General features: G+C 44.9%; 1 long non-coding RNA gene across 1 annotated transcript; it reads left to right on the top strand.

The window, feature by feature from the left end:
• Positions 1 to 667: 667 nt before the first annotated feature.
• Positions 668 to 13,830, top strand: LOC310704380. The gene is made up of 3 exons (XR_014524749.1): positions 668 to 787; positions 1,526 to 1,596; positions 13,623 to 13,830. It is a non-coding gene; the product is annotated as an uncharacterized lncRNA (long non-coding RNA).
• Positions 13,831 to 14,110: the final 280 nt, after the last annotated feature.

Here is a 14,110-nt window from a genome sequence, read left to right as displayed (position 1 = left end):
GAGCCCTGCCTTGGCAACTCCCAGAGAGACAGAATGAGAAAGAGAGAGTCAGAGTCTCAATGCGCCTTGAGGGCCTGTGGAAAACGCCATTATTATTTTTTTAAATAAAATATCTCCCTTGGTTCCAGCCCCCCCCGCCCCCCCCCCGCTCTGTGAAATGGACGCGCTCAAGGCTGGGTCGCCCCGCTGGAATGCCTGGAGGGAGGCGAGCGTATTTCAAGGCGTGCACAATCAGCCACTTTCAAAAGGGGGGAAAGGCCTATCCTGGCGTATTCAAAGTCTGTGGAAAAAGTCGCCTTTTTTCTCGTCCGTCCTCCTCCTCCCTTCGCCCCCGCCCCCCTCAGCCCACTTATCTCCCGGCTCTTTCGGTTGACAGGGTGCAAAGAAAAGTCACCCGACTTGTGGCTGAATCGCAATGTTTCGGTGTACCTTATAAATTCATACCTTTTCTCCCGCCCTCGCCTTCCAATTGAGCGCAGGCCTCAATTCGATTTTCCTTGCTGTTGGGCACATTTAGCGGCCCCTCTATGGGCGAAGTTCATTTCTAGGCAAATGTATTCAAGAGCTGAGGGGGATGAATAGGACCGTGTGTCAGCCGCCCCTAATTGGGATTAAAGCACTTCGGGCCATATGCGGAGAGTGACAGAAATTCTCAGGTTCCATTGTGCTCGGCCTTCCACCCGCCTGGACGCTCCTCCTGGAGAGAGAGAGGACGCTGCTTCGGCGGGGCTGGCCCGGAGGAGCGGAGGGCATGAAAGAGACGGGCCCTGCCAAGAGGGAGAAGAAGGTACAGGCCTCTCTCTCCACTGTGGAACTTGCCAGACCAGCAAATGTTCCTGACAGCTTCTGAGAAGAAAGGGGGGGGGGAGAGAAAGATTATTTTAAAAATAGCACACACCAAATTAGGTGACCTAATTAGGCCCTGATGGGATGGTGGCCAAAAGAATGTCACCAAAACCCTTCTTCAAAACAGCCATAATTACTGTTGCAAAAGGGGTGGTGGGTAATAAGCATGGTGAGAAAAAGGCTTTAGCTCTGTGGCAGAGCACCTGCTTGGCATGCAGAAGGTCCCAGGTTCAGTCCCCAGCATCTCCAGGTAGAGCTGGGAGAAGACCCTGTCTGAAATCCTGGACAGCTGCTGCCAGTCCGTGTAGTCAGTACTGAACTGGATTGGGCCTGTGATATGAGTCATAGAATCATAGAATTGTAAAGGTGGAAGCTTTAAGACTACAAAATGTATGATGCAGTGAGAGTTGCCTGAAAACAGGCCATGCATGAAACTAGGTGTTTATAAAAGTTTAAGACAGCACATCATACATTGAATGTGTGTCCAGAGAAAATAAAGGCCTTTAACTAAAGGAAATTGCAGACGAACAGAAGCAGAAGCAGCACAAAGTGAAGTTTGAACATGTGACATATTTCTCTGAAAATCATTAATGGTGGCTCAGTCTATGTGTTATTTCAAGTCCAGCACAATTATTCTGCAAACACCACAGCGCTCTGATTCTTGTATTGCTGTTTACAGAAACACAGAATTCAATCCCTGCGATTACATATTGTAACATAAATAGTCTAATGAGAGAAAAGCATCTTCTGGTAAGTTTTTTTAAAATTCATATTAAAATATAATAATAACAACCTCTGCATTAGACACCACATTTTGATAGGAGCAGGATGATCCTCATGTCTTCCCATTGCGGATCTCTTCAACATTCATAGTGGCAGATGTCATTCTTGTCATTGACCACAAAGGTAATGCAAAATGTTTTGGTTCAAGCCCAAAGACCTTGCAGTCTCCCTACAGGGTTAACCCCCAAGCCCTGTGATTTCATTTTCTGTATGCTTGTGGGTGGAATGGCTGTCAGGAAAGAGGTCAGAGTTTGGTGGCAGCCAGTTTTCAATGGCACGCCAGTAAATTCTGTGTCAAAATGCTTCTTCAGTGAACTCTGCTTGCTGGAGCATTTGCTTCCAGTCTCTGGGTTTTATCCATCTTGGAGAGGGAGCTAGTGCAGCTGTGGGTGGAGAGATAATAGCTGCATGGCCACTGAACCAAACATGCTGCCAGAAGGGGCTAGGATGGCGCACACATGCTTCTTGGGTCAGAAGCTGATAGACTTGTTCCTGCAATAAGGGAATTTCAGCCATGTAAACATCAAGAGTTCTAAATCAAAGCTTGCTCCCTGTCCTTGAGCCTGCCACACTGACTGCTTCACCCTTTGTGTTTTTTAGATGTTTACACCTAAGGTAATTTTAACTGTACGTATAAAAATGCCAAAGCAAAGTACAGGTGTCGGAAACATAAACATCATATCATATCAGGTGATGTTTAAATATGAACATCATATTGCAGCTATTGAGGTCCTTGACTGAATGTGAACTGAGCAACAAACCCAGATAAATTCATAATTTTAATGGGATTTTCTTTTTACTTTTAAAAATAGCCCTAAAATTTAATAAAGGCTCCCAGGGCAGCTTACAGGTTACTATAAACAAGGCATCCCTGTCATCAGCATTACTCTGTCTGTCTGTCTACCCAAAAGGAAAATGCTCATGGCTCCAGTACTAGAAGTGGCTCACGGTGTGATTACACAAGAAAAGGGTCTTCTCAGTAGTAGCATCAAGACCTCTGGAACTCACACCCTGGGAAAATATGGTTATCCTTCTCACTACTGGCCTCACTACTGGTCAGATAAAAACTTACTTATTCACCTGGTCAATGGGAAATTAAGTGTCCCAGGGTCCCACATGTCACACTAAGGGATATCACATATCACAGTGCTAAGGAATCTGCACTGGCTGTTTATTAGCCACTCAGTCAAGTTTCCTGAAAAACTATTTCCCCTTCCACCGCCAAGTAAGGGCATCCAGATTAGCAAATGTGGCTTGTCTAGTTTTCCCAAGGCCTGATGTTTATTGGCTTGTGGTTACTTAGAGGTAGGCTTTTTCACTGGTTCTTGTCGTTGTTTTGTTCGGCTGTTTATGTGATAGAGGGGAGCCATATTGCGGTGAAGGCATCCTCTTTTGTTTGTCCCCGTGTCAGTTTCAGTTTATTGGTTAGTTTTTTCTAGCAAGGCCGTTTCCCTTACAATTTGATACAATTGGCAGCACTATTGTAGAATGCACTCCCTTCTGAGATATGAGAGGCTGCATGCATACTTGCATTCTGCCAGGTCTTGTTTAGGCAAGCATTTCCTTGAACTTCTTGATCCAACTGCAAAGGTTTTGAGTGGACATACTGCTTTCTCCAGTTAGTAAATATAATAAGAGCCTGTTGAATCAGGCCAATAGTTCATCTAGTCCAGCATACTGTTTTCAGGCCAACCAGACGCCTATGCGAAGCCCACAAGCCGAATCTCAACACAACAGCCACTGTTGGCCACTGAGAGAGCAGAATGCTTGACTAGATGGGCCTTTGGCCTGATTTGATCCTGCAGGGCTTTCTTATGTTCTTCTTATGTTCACATCTGTTATGTCACCTGTGTGGTGGAGCAAAGGGGACATGCAGCTCCTCCACTATGTAGAAGGTCCCAGGAACATCTCGATCAGTACTCGGACATTCTTCAAGCTTTCCAAAGTCCTGCTGAAAAACTGTCCAGTTCACAACCCATCTCATATGGGAACTACAACTGGATTTCCCCCAGTCACTGCCATGGGACCAGATAAAATTCAAATTTACATATTCATTACATCAAACTGCAAATTGCAACCACTGTGAAATCTTTTTAAAACATATTTATACACATTTTCTTTATTTCTACTATATTCTGTTCAGGTTCTCTCTTCTTGCCAACTAAGTCCTCTCTGGTATGGAACATTCCTGTGTCAATTTCTATTTCCTTTCACACTCTCTTGCCCTATTAGCTCAACTGAAGATGCTGGTCTAATTGCTTGCTTTGTGGCTTCTATGAGGCTGCCATTATCTAGAAACCCTTTCTTGACCTTATTCCATGCCTCAAGCTCTCTTCTTTTAATTCTTCAACATGCACTTGCCCTGCTAGTCACTACTGACACTCACACATACCCCAACACCCTGTTCTGCTCCATAATGGCTGGCATAAGATGGCAAAAAGCACATTGCTGAAGTGATTCTTTGTATTTTCCAAATGAAGAACTGAAACTACTAAACCAGGGGGTGAAATGCTACCAGCACTATGTCAACACAAGATCATTCTGTAAAACATGAATATACTCATGAATCTAATTCATTTAAAAAGGATGAAAATGAGGGCAGTTGTAGAACATCTGCTTTGCATGCAGAAGGTCCCTAGTTCAATGCCTGACATCTTGAGGTGAGGTAAGACTGGGAATATATCTCCTGCCTGAAAAACCTCGAGAGCTATTACCAGTCAGTGTAGACCAGGGATGCCCAACTGGATGATTGTGAACCTGAACCCCCTCCCCCCCAAAAAGGGGTAGATCACTGCCAGTTTTTTATTCTGTGAGTAGATCGCAGTTTCTTGGGAGTTGGACGTCCCTGGTGTAGACAGTACTGAGCTAGATGGCTCAGTGGGTGGCTCAGTATAAGGAAGCTTCCTGTGTTCCTATATTCACAATCCACTCAAATAGAAAGACTTTAAGCTCCAGCAATTTCAATGAGAAAGTTGAAGACATGCATGCTTAAATATCTCCCACTGAAATAATTTCCATCAGAAAACCGAGGTGGAAGGAAGTGTAAAGGATCTCGTTTGTTACAGACTTCCGGTCCAGAGGTGGCCGAGGAAGTGGCCACTCACAGAGGGACCTTTCTAGGAAGTTTAGGAGCTTTCTGTGTACCAGCCCTGTGCTTGTCTGGCAAAACTCGCATTTGTGATTTGGCTGCAAACGCCACAGTAAACGATTGCTTTTTATTGTAATGCTTCTTTTTGTTGTAGTAGATGGTACGCCCTTTGGGGTAGAATTCTTATTTTGATTGTGAACAGCCATCTTGTGCATTGATGGTGCTGAATAAATAAATGTTAATAATGAGGCCAGCACTTATGTAGGTAGTGGGTCCAAGTGAAGAATCTGTCTTCAGGGGCTTCGTTTCGGAAGCCCTTTATTCCCATTACAACCATTCCTCCTTGTATGCTTCTGGCCAATTTAATGATTCTACACACACGAGTAAACTGTATAACCACCAGATGGTTCATAAATCCCACTGATTAATCCCAGTGGGATTTTCTTCAGAGTCAACCTACATAGGATTGCGCTGACAGTGTTGGCGGGTATAACTCCACAAAGTGCTCTGAAAATCGAATCGAAATATTGTATTTTACTATGGTGCGCTTGAATCGTGACTTCTCCTCCTTGGACCTTAACGGCGATTTGTCTTGCCTCCCTCCTTCCCACTCCGCCTGTGAAAAGGAGCCTCTCTCTGCCTCTTCTTCCCATCAAAGCCCGAGGAAGAAGAAGCAGCGGTGGCTGAGAGAAAGTCAGACGGATCACGATCTGACCTCCCCCCCCCCCCCCATTCGCTGCGAATTCGCCTCGGTTGCTTTACAAGAGAGCAGCCTCTTCGCGTTGAAGGAAAGGAGAAGGAGGAGGAGGGAGGGAGCGAGATGGTAGCTGCTGCTGGAACGACGATGCGAAAGCACCAGGGAGAGGGGAGGCCTGCTCGGCTGCTGGCTGGCTGGTAATCATCTAAATGGAGAACGAGGCCGGCTTTGCCAGGAAGAAGGAGGAGGCGGAGGAGGAGGACAGGGTTTTGCGCGAGAGGCGCACTTTCTTTATTTTAATGAGGGCGCATAATGCTGTAAACTGGGTTTGCAGCCTCTTCTGTCTGGCCAGATATCTGCCGAGAACAAATCCAAGTTTTGCACACACGCACACAGCCAGTCAGAAACTGTTCCTTACACTTAGTTAAACATTCCCTCCTGGTTAAACAGTTTAGGGAGGAGAGGAGAGAAGAGAAGGACGGTGTGGATTTGAAAACAAAAAACAGAAACCCTCTTTTCCGTATGATGATCTGAAATGAATGATGTTGACAAACGGAAGCCTCCTCTGAATCCTGCCTTTTAAAAAGGGACTTGATATAGCTGGGCTAGCCATGGAGAGAGAGAGAGAGAGAGAGAGAGAGAGAGAGAGAGAGAGAGAGAGAGAGAGAGAGAGAGAGAGAGAGAGAGAGAGAGAGAGAGAGAAGACGAGCCAATCGCTGCAGCTTCTTGACTGATGGGCCGCTTTAGCGCTGCTGCTTAAGATTCCTGCGCACGCTTATTGTTTTATTATTATTTATTAAATTTCTACACCGCTCTTCATCTGAAAATTACAGAATTACAGGGCGGTTTAGAATATATCCGAGAGTGAGTGCCACTGAACTTAATGGGACTTATTTCAGAGCAGACGGATAAAGAGCATTGCGCTGCTAATTTATTTTAAGGGTTCAGCAAACTATCAAACTAAGGCTATCAGTGGCTGGCTGTGTCAGACGTACAGAGAATACCAGTCACTGGGGGACAATAGCGGGAAACGGCCTCTACTTGCGGGTTTCCCATAGGTATCTGGGAACCAGGATGTTGAACTCGATGTACCTTTTTAAGATTTAGCATCACACTATTCCACACGAATGCACATTTTTAAAAATCTGACTCGAATACAAAGAAGGCGATTAGAAATATTTTGTACTGATTATGAATACGGATTGGATAGTTTTTTTGCTTCTATTTAATGTTACTTCCCATAATTTAGTAACACGGTGACTGATAATCGGCTGCTCTTTCATAGCTCCCTGAGAAGTACGCTTCCTTCTGCCTAATAGTAAGACTCCTCGAGGTTTTAGCGTAAGTCGTTTTAGGCTTTGGATAACGCCGTGCAATTCTGGGCTGCAGTATGATTCGCCTCTCTCTTAGTAGTTGCTTGCTTTTCGTGAGACTTTTCTAAAATGAAAACCACACATCTTTCCACTTGCCACCAGTCGGTAGTTACCTGGGTCTTCTTTTTCCCCCTATGGGGACAACATTTGCCGCCTCCAGTCTGTAGGGACTTCACCTGTTCTCCAATAATTCTCAAAGATAATAGACGAAGGCTCTGAAATTACATCCGCAAACTCCTTTAGTACCCTTGGATGCAGCTCATCAAGCCCTAGAGATCTGAATATATTTAAAGTAGTTAGGTGTTCTCTTACTACCTCTTTTCCTATATTGGGCTGCAACTCCCTCCTTACATATTTCTATTCTGTTATCACCAGGTTGGGCATTACTGAAGACAGAGGCAAGGTACGGTAGGTGTTGAGTAGTTCCACCTTTTCTCTGTCACCTAAAAGCATTTATCCATGTTCCCCACTTGCTTGTTCTTCCTCTTACTTTGGACATAGCTGAAGAAACCTTTTTTATTATTTTTAACCTCACTTGCAAGCCTGAGCTTATTCTGAGCTTCAGCCAGCTTGACTTTCCCCTGCAACTGTTGGCTATTCATGTATACTCCTCCTTTGTGATTTCCCCTTTCTTCCATTTCTTTATACATGCCCTTCTTAATTCTCAGCTCATCTGTAAGATCCTAGAATCATAGAATCATAGAGTTGGAATAGACCACAAGGGCCATCGAGTCCAACCCCCTGCCAAGCAGGAAACACCATCAGAGCACTCCTGACATATGGTTGTCAAGCCTCTGCTTAAAGACCTCCAAAGAAGGAGACTCCACCACACTCCTCCTTATGCAGCCACACCAGTTTCCTTAGATGCTCCCCACTTTTCTTTCTTGTTGGTATTGTCTGCTGCATTTGGGCCTTCAATATTTCTCCTTTTAGAAACTGCTATCTTTCTTGGACTCCCTTATCATTGAGTATTTCTGACCATGGGATCACACACAGTAGCTCCTTAGGCTTTTTGAAAATGGCCTTTTTAAAGTCCAGAATGCATGTCCAGCTACACTCAGTTTCCCCTTGCCTCTGTATCCTGAAACCAAGAGAAAAAATGATCACTTCCTCCCAACTTTCCGAGCACTTCCACTTCATCAATCAAAATTGTCAGCAATGCAATGGAGGAGTTTGTCAGACCTTACACTCTGGGCAGAGTTTGAGTTCCAACAGATATCGGGGAAGTTGAAGTCCCCCATGATTACTATTTCTCTCCTTTTTGAATGTTTGGTAATCTGCTCCAGTAAGGCATCATCCAAGTATTCAGTCTTAACAATCATAACAATTATGTTATGATTCAGATTTCATAAGTGTAAAACAGTAACCACTGCCCAGGGTGGTGTAGTGGTTAGAGTGTCGGAATAGAACCTGAGAGACCAGGGGCTGATTCCCCATTTGGCCATGAAGCTCAGTGAGTGACCTTGGGCCAATCACTGCCTCTTGGCTTAACCGACCTCACAGGGTTGTTGTGGGGATTACATGGGAGGGACCATGTATGTCACATTGAGTTCCTTAAAGAATGTAAGGTCAATAAGTCACACACACAACCCCCATTTATATTCTTATTCTGAAAATGTATCCAGCGTTCCAATCATTATATACTTGGGAGTAGAATTCATTGAACTCAGTGAGAATTCCTACTGAGTAAAAACATGCATAGGATCGGGCAGTGGCATGCACACTTGCTGATGGAGTTAAGCCCTGTTGAACTCAGAAGGATCCCCGCCCCACTGCATAACATTCCCAGGATCTTGCTGCAGAGCCCGAGAAACCAGATCCCCTCCCTTTGTGTATAAAGCAATGGGCTGATTATGCATATTCTGGAAATAATGAGCCCAATCTGTCTCCCGAGATGTCTTGCCAGTGGAAGAATTTCTGCATTTTCATCACAGGACACCTGAAGCTGTCATTATTGACTCTATTTTGCCAGGAGGGGCAAATCAAGTTGCTGGCTGCGTTGGCCCTCATTTCACATAAATATCAAAATTACTGGCACTCGCCATATAGCCCCAACATGCAACTAACTCAAGCAAGAATCTAATCTCCTCATTTGGCATGTTTCTCTTCTGAACAAAGCTGGGTCTAGTGCGCTGCCTTATGGGCAACTTCTGGCCAGTGAGGCAGATGTGAAAGCACACCCCTTTTCTCTCTGAGTAATTGGAGGTGGGCTACCTTAAGTAGAAAGGTGGTAGAATGCTGTGCTGCACCCCACAGGTTGCAAGAGTGGGGCTGCATTTTTTAATGCTCTACCAATGAAAATTCTTCCTGCATGTTTTAAAGTAGAATATCAAAACCTACGCCCAGGGTAATCACTCATTTTCAGTCCAGCCTACTCACAGGGTTGTTGTGACGGTGAAATTGGGGAGGGTGGAGGGTCTTGTATGCTGCCTCAGCAGAATGTAAGTGTAAAATACATAAATGTTTTACATACAGGGAGCTTTGCTCATGGAACACAATAGATAGAAAGATATTTCAAAAACATGGCTTCCTGGCTACAGTCTTATTAGGACTTTTAAAAAAATTCTCTCCCCCACCCACCGCTTTTATCTCATTTTGGCCTAATGGTTTCACCCTTGGTAAATTGATCCTCATAGTTTTGCCTACAAATGTTAGAGAGAAGTAGGGATTCCCCACCCCAATCAACTATGTAATTCCAGTATTAAACATAGCTTTCTTATTTTGCAAACTTAGAGTATCAGTGTGATTGTACCCAGGGTAATGTGTGTGGGGTTTTGTATTAATTTTACTTCTTCTGAGCATTAAACTCCAAACACCACCATTCCCTTTTCTCTACAGAAGTGTCTCTACACCTTGATTCATTAGCTCTATTTTCTCCCCTTTGGGCTGTGGGAAATCTTCAATCAAAATTACAATTATGTTTGCTAAATAAGCATACAAAGGGGTTAGGTTTCAGAGTTCCTGTATTCCTAGAGAAGACAGGTCTGTGTGATGTCATATCCCTTTCTTCCTGTAGCAGGAAATAGGACAGAGGAGCTTAATAGTTTCTCCTCCCTTCTTGCCTCAGTCTCTCTCTTCCCTTGAAGCCAACAATGTGAGCAGATGTACATCCTTGGACTCTGCCCAAACTACATTTTGGAAATTTGTATTTTGTAACTAAGAAGTATTTTTGCCTGCATACTACTTTGATATATTTGCTGCCTGCACTGAAACGTAAGTAAACTTTTTTTTTTTTTACACTAAAGCATGTGGTTGATTCTTAGCAATAGGGACAAAGAGGGGAAAGGTCAGCCAACCACAAATAAGCAGGAATAAGAGGTGTAATTGCCTACAGTAATTCCTAGCATCTAGTAAGCTGCAAAAGTGCTTGTGTTTTTACTCTGCTAAAAGGGCTTCACAGCCTGTTTACTCTCATATTTCTCTCACACACATGGTACGGAATGTTTAAAATGTAATTTACAGTTTTAATCCCCAATGCATCTCCATCATGGGCTACCACCAAAGGAACATCAGCACTGCATCTTACAGTTTCCCACTTATTCATCTAATCTATTTATTTTCTTTCTGCCTCCTCTTCCATTCTATTATTTCTATTTGTCCTGAGTTTGGTAGTCAGCCACAGCACATGCGGACTTTACTCCTGCATAAAACCACATGTTGGATGAGTCTGAGATGTAAAAAAAAAAAAAAAGCCTTGGAGCATCAGAGACTGACTGCAACAGGATGAAAAAACTGGCACTGATTCCACCCTGTGCGTCTGAACTCTTCAAGAGCAGGAGGAGTTGCACAAAACAGGAAAAGGCTTCTGGGACCTTCTGACTCAGGAAATATCAAAATGCTTTTAGTGTGTTCCTAGGGACGCGGGTGGCACTGTGGGTTAAACCACAGAGCCTAGGACTTGCCGATCATAAGGTTGGTGGTTCGAATCCCCACGACAGGGTGAGCTCCTATTGTTTGGTCCCTGCTCCTGCCAACCTAGCAGTTCGAAAGCACGTCAAAGTGCAAGTAGATGAATAGGTACCGCTCCGGCGGGAAGGTAAACGGTGTTTCCGTGTGCTGCTCTTGTTCGCCAAAAGCAGCTTAGTCATGCTGGCCACATGACTCGGAAGCTGTACGCCTGCTCCCTCGGCCAATAAAGCAAGATGAGCGCCGCAACCCCAGAATCGGTCATGACTGGACCTAATGGTCAGGGGTCCCTTTACTTTTAGGGATGCGGGTAGCACTGTGGGTTAAAACACAGAGCCTAGGACTTGCCGATCAGAAGGTCAGTGGTTCGAATCCCCACGACAGGGTGAGCTCCCATTGCTTGGTCCCTGCTCCTGCCAACCTAGCAGTTCAAAAGCACGTCAAAAGTACAAATAGATTAATAGGTACCGCTCCAACGGGAAGGTAAACAGCGTTTCCGTGCACAGCTCTGGTTCACCAGAAGCAGCTTAGTCATGCTGGCCACATGACCCGGAAGCTGTACGCCAGCTCCCTCAGCCAGTAAAGCTAGATGAGCGCTGCAACCCCAGAGTCTGTCATGATTGGACCTAATGGTCAGGGGTCCCCTTTACCTTTACTTTTATGCATGTCTACTCAGAGGTAAGTCCAGTTGTGTTCAGTAGAATTTACACCTAGGTAAGTGTGTATAGAATTGCACCATACATTTAAAGCATTCCCCCCAAAGAATCTTGGGAACTGTATATTGCTAAAGGTGCTGGCAATTGTAGCTCTGTACAGTGTAAACTACAGTTCTCAGGATTCTTTTAGGGGTGTGAAGCATGTTTTTAATGAAATGTGATGCACACTAAATGAAGGCATATATATCTACATCTTTGAAAACATCATATTTGTAAAAGTATCCTGGTGTGATTGATGTGTGACTCCTGATGGGGCCTGTTGCTGGTAAGTGTGCATAGGACAGCAGCCTGAACTGCACCACTTTGGGGTAAATAGAACGTGGGGCGAATGGTAAAAAATAGGTCTTCTTCTTGATACTGACGCCACTGAAAATTTCTCTAGAAAATGGACGCCAGGATGAAGACGATAGCATAGTTCTGAAACGCATGCAAATGACCCAAGGAAACCCAGATCGTTGTTGATTTGCCATCAAGCATGAGCTCTTTAAGGCTAATTAATTCAATCTTTTCCTTTCTCCTCCCTCTCCCCCACCACTTTCTCCTTTGCTAGGTTTTCTGATTACTTCATCTCTCTCGGCAGCATTTGTCTGAGACGGAAACTTCTCTTGGTGTTTCCATAGGCCACTTCTTTCCATCTTTCCTCCTCAGTGTTTTCAAAAGGCCAGACGTCGGGTCCTTTCAAGGTTTGCCAAGTTTACCTGAGTGGAAAATCACACACACAAACATACACACTCTCGGGAGCGCAAGACGCACAAAACGCCTTGCGCGATGAATTATCATTAAACAGAGCAGAAGTTTATAGAGAGACAGAGGAATGGTGGGGGGAGCCACTGAGGCAGGGAAAATGCGCTTAGAAGTGCCTTTAATTTCCTAATCGAGTTAAAGCAGGTTTGGAAAGCGGGAGGCACCGGGACTGGAGAGGGGGACGCTTTTCGCTCCATCCCAAGCGGCGCAGGCGAGCACCTTTGACTTGGTCTCTTCGCTCTCTGCATCCTCCTCAGCGCCAGGCACCTTCGGCACCCTTCTTCCCGCCCCACGAGTCTTGTGGGATTGAGGCTTTAGCAGTCCTGAGCTGTCCTAAGGAAAAAGAAACGGAGAGAGGGAGAAGGGCTCTTGCGTTAATTAAATGAGGGAAGCATGGCAGAGAAAAGGGCAGGCAAGCCAACGAGACTGGTGTGTTGGGTTGCAATTAGGCACCAATGGAACAGGCTGCTCCTGGTCTCTGGGTGTAAGGGAAGAGGCAAAGCGCTTTTGACATCCGTAGCGAAAGCCGACGGATTTCATCTCAACTTTGCAACCATGCTTCCTTAAGGGTTCCGCAATATGATACAGAACATTTCCATAAGTTGCATTCTTTTTCCCTTGATAGTGTGGCGCAACGGCAAGGGGGCTGACCTTGCTGGGGAGACACAGCTGGGGAGACAAGCCCACCTTCTGCCTTTAAAAAAAAAAAGCATTATCTGATCCCGGAGCCAGTCGCTGTTTCTCATATTAGCCTACCTCACAGGAATGTTGTGAGGATAAAACAGGAGAATAAAACAGGGAGAGGATGAAATCAGGTTCTTAGAAGAAGGTGGGATTGACCTGCTAGGCTCCTTTCAAGGCAGCACTCCTGTCTTCGCCTTCAGTGATCACCTCCTGCTCAAAGCTCACCAAGGCATTGTTCTATTTTCACGAAACACCTTGGCACAGAAGCAGCCGCCTCCTGTTCCACTTTGTGAATATTGCGCCTTCTTGTAAATAGAACATTCAGCCGTGTTCGTTCTCTTGCTCTCACGCACAAAAACCCAACTTGCATCAGGACCGCTATCTACACCCAGCCAGAGGCACTCTCCTCCAGGAGAGACTCTTGACCATATAAATTTTGAGAATGACTTTCCTGAAACCTTGCACTAGTTGTTTGAGAGTGTCCATAAAAATATTCATCACTGATAAGGCAGAGCTGGGGAACCTATGGACTTCGATATGTTTCTGGACTCCCAGCTCCCATTATACTTGACCATTCATTGCCCATGCTAGCTGAGGCTGATGGGAACTTGGAATGCAACACCATGGGGGGGGCGGTTAAGGGGGGGCGTGTCACCCTCCTGTTTTAAGGTATAATCCTCAAACCACTCAATATGGTGTCCGAGTTCGCAGAACATCGAGAAAAGGAATTAACAGCAAATCGCCTCTCCGTTGTGATTTCTTATTTCCATTTACTTTCCTCCTAGGGAAAGAAGGCTGCGATTTTCACGTCGGCGGGATGTACTCCCAGCTCTTAAGAGTGCAGTCCTGCAAGTCTACGCAGGAACCAGTCCAGCTGAGGTCACTGGGGCTTACTCCCAGAAAAGCATCAGGGCTGCAACCTTAGCCATGCAAATGCTCGCCACGATTTGGTGGCATTTTGGTTAGTCCTAATAAATATATTTTCTAGCTATGGATTTTGCGAGGTTATTTCTTCTTCTTTCTCACGGACCAAGACCATTGCTTTTATTGAACCTTACATGTGTTTCTGGGATTAAGGGAATGGAATATATATTATCAGAAAATATTTAAAATAATATTAGTAATAATGACATGAGTACTCATAAGACGCGTGCGCCATCTTGTAGAAGACGTGTGATAGAAAAATGGGGTTTGTCTATTCTAGTACGGCGCTGGCAGTTTTTAGAAGTCTCTAGGCAGCACCACGGTTCACGGGGACCACCTTATCCGTTTT

Source organism: Podarcis liolepis (genome assembly GCF_965112155.1).
Source record: "Podarcis liolepis genome assembly, chromosome: 3".
In the NCBI taxonomy this organism is placed as follows: domain Eukaryota; kingdom Metazoa; phylum Chordata; class Lepidosauria; order Squamata; family Lacertidae; genus Podarcis; species Podarcis liolepis.
The sequence above is the reverse complement of the archived record's forward strand: the minus strand, read 5'-3'. Positions and strand labels throughout refer to the sequence as shown.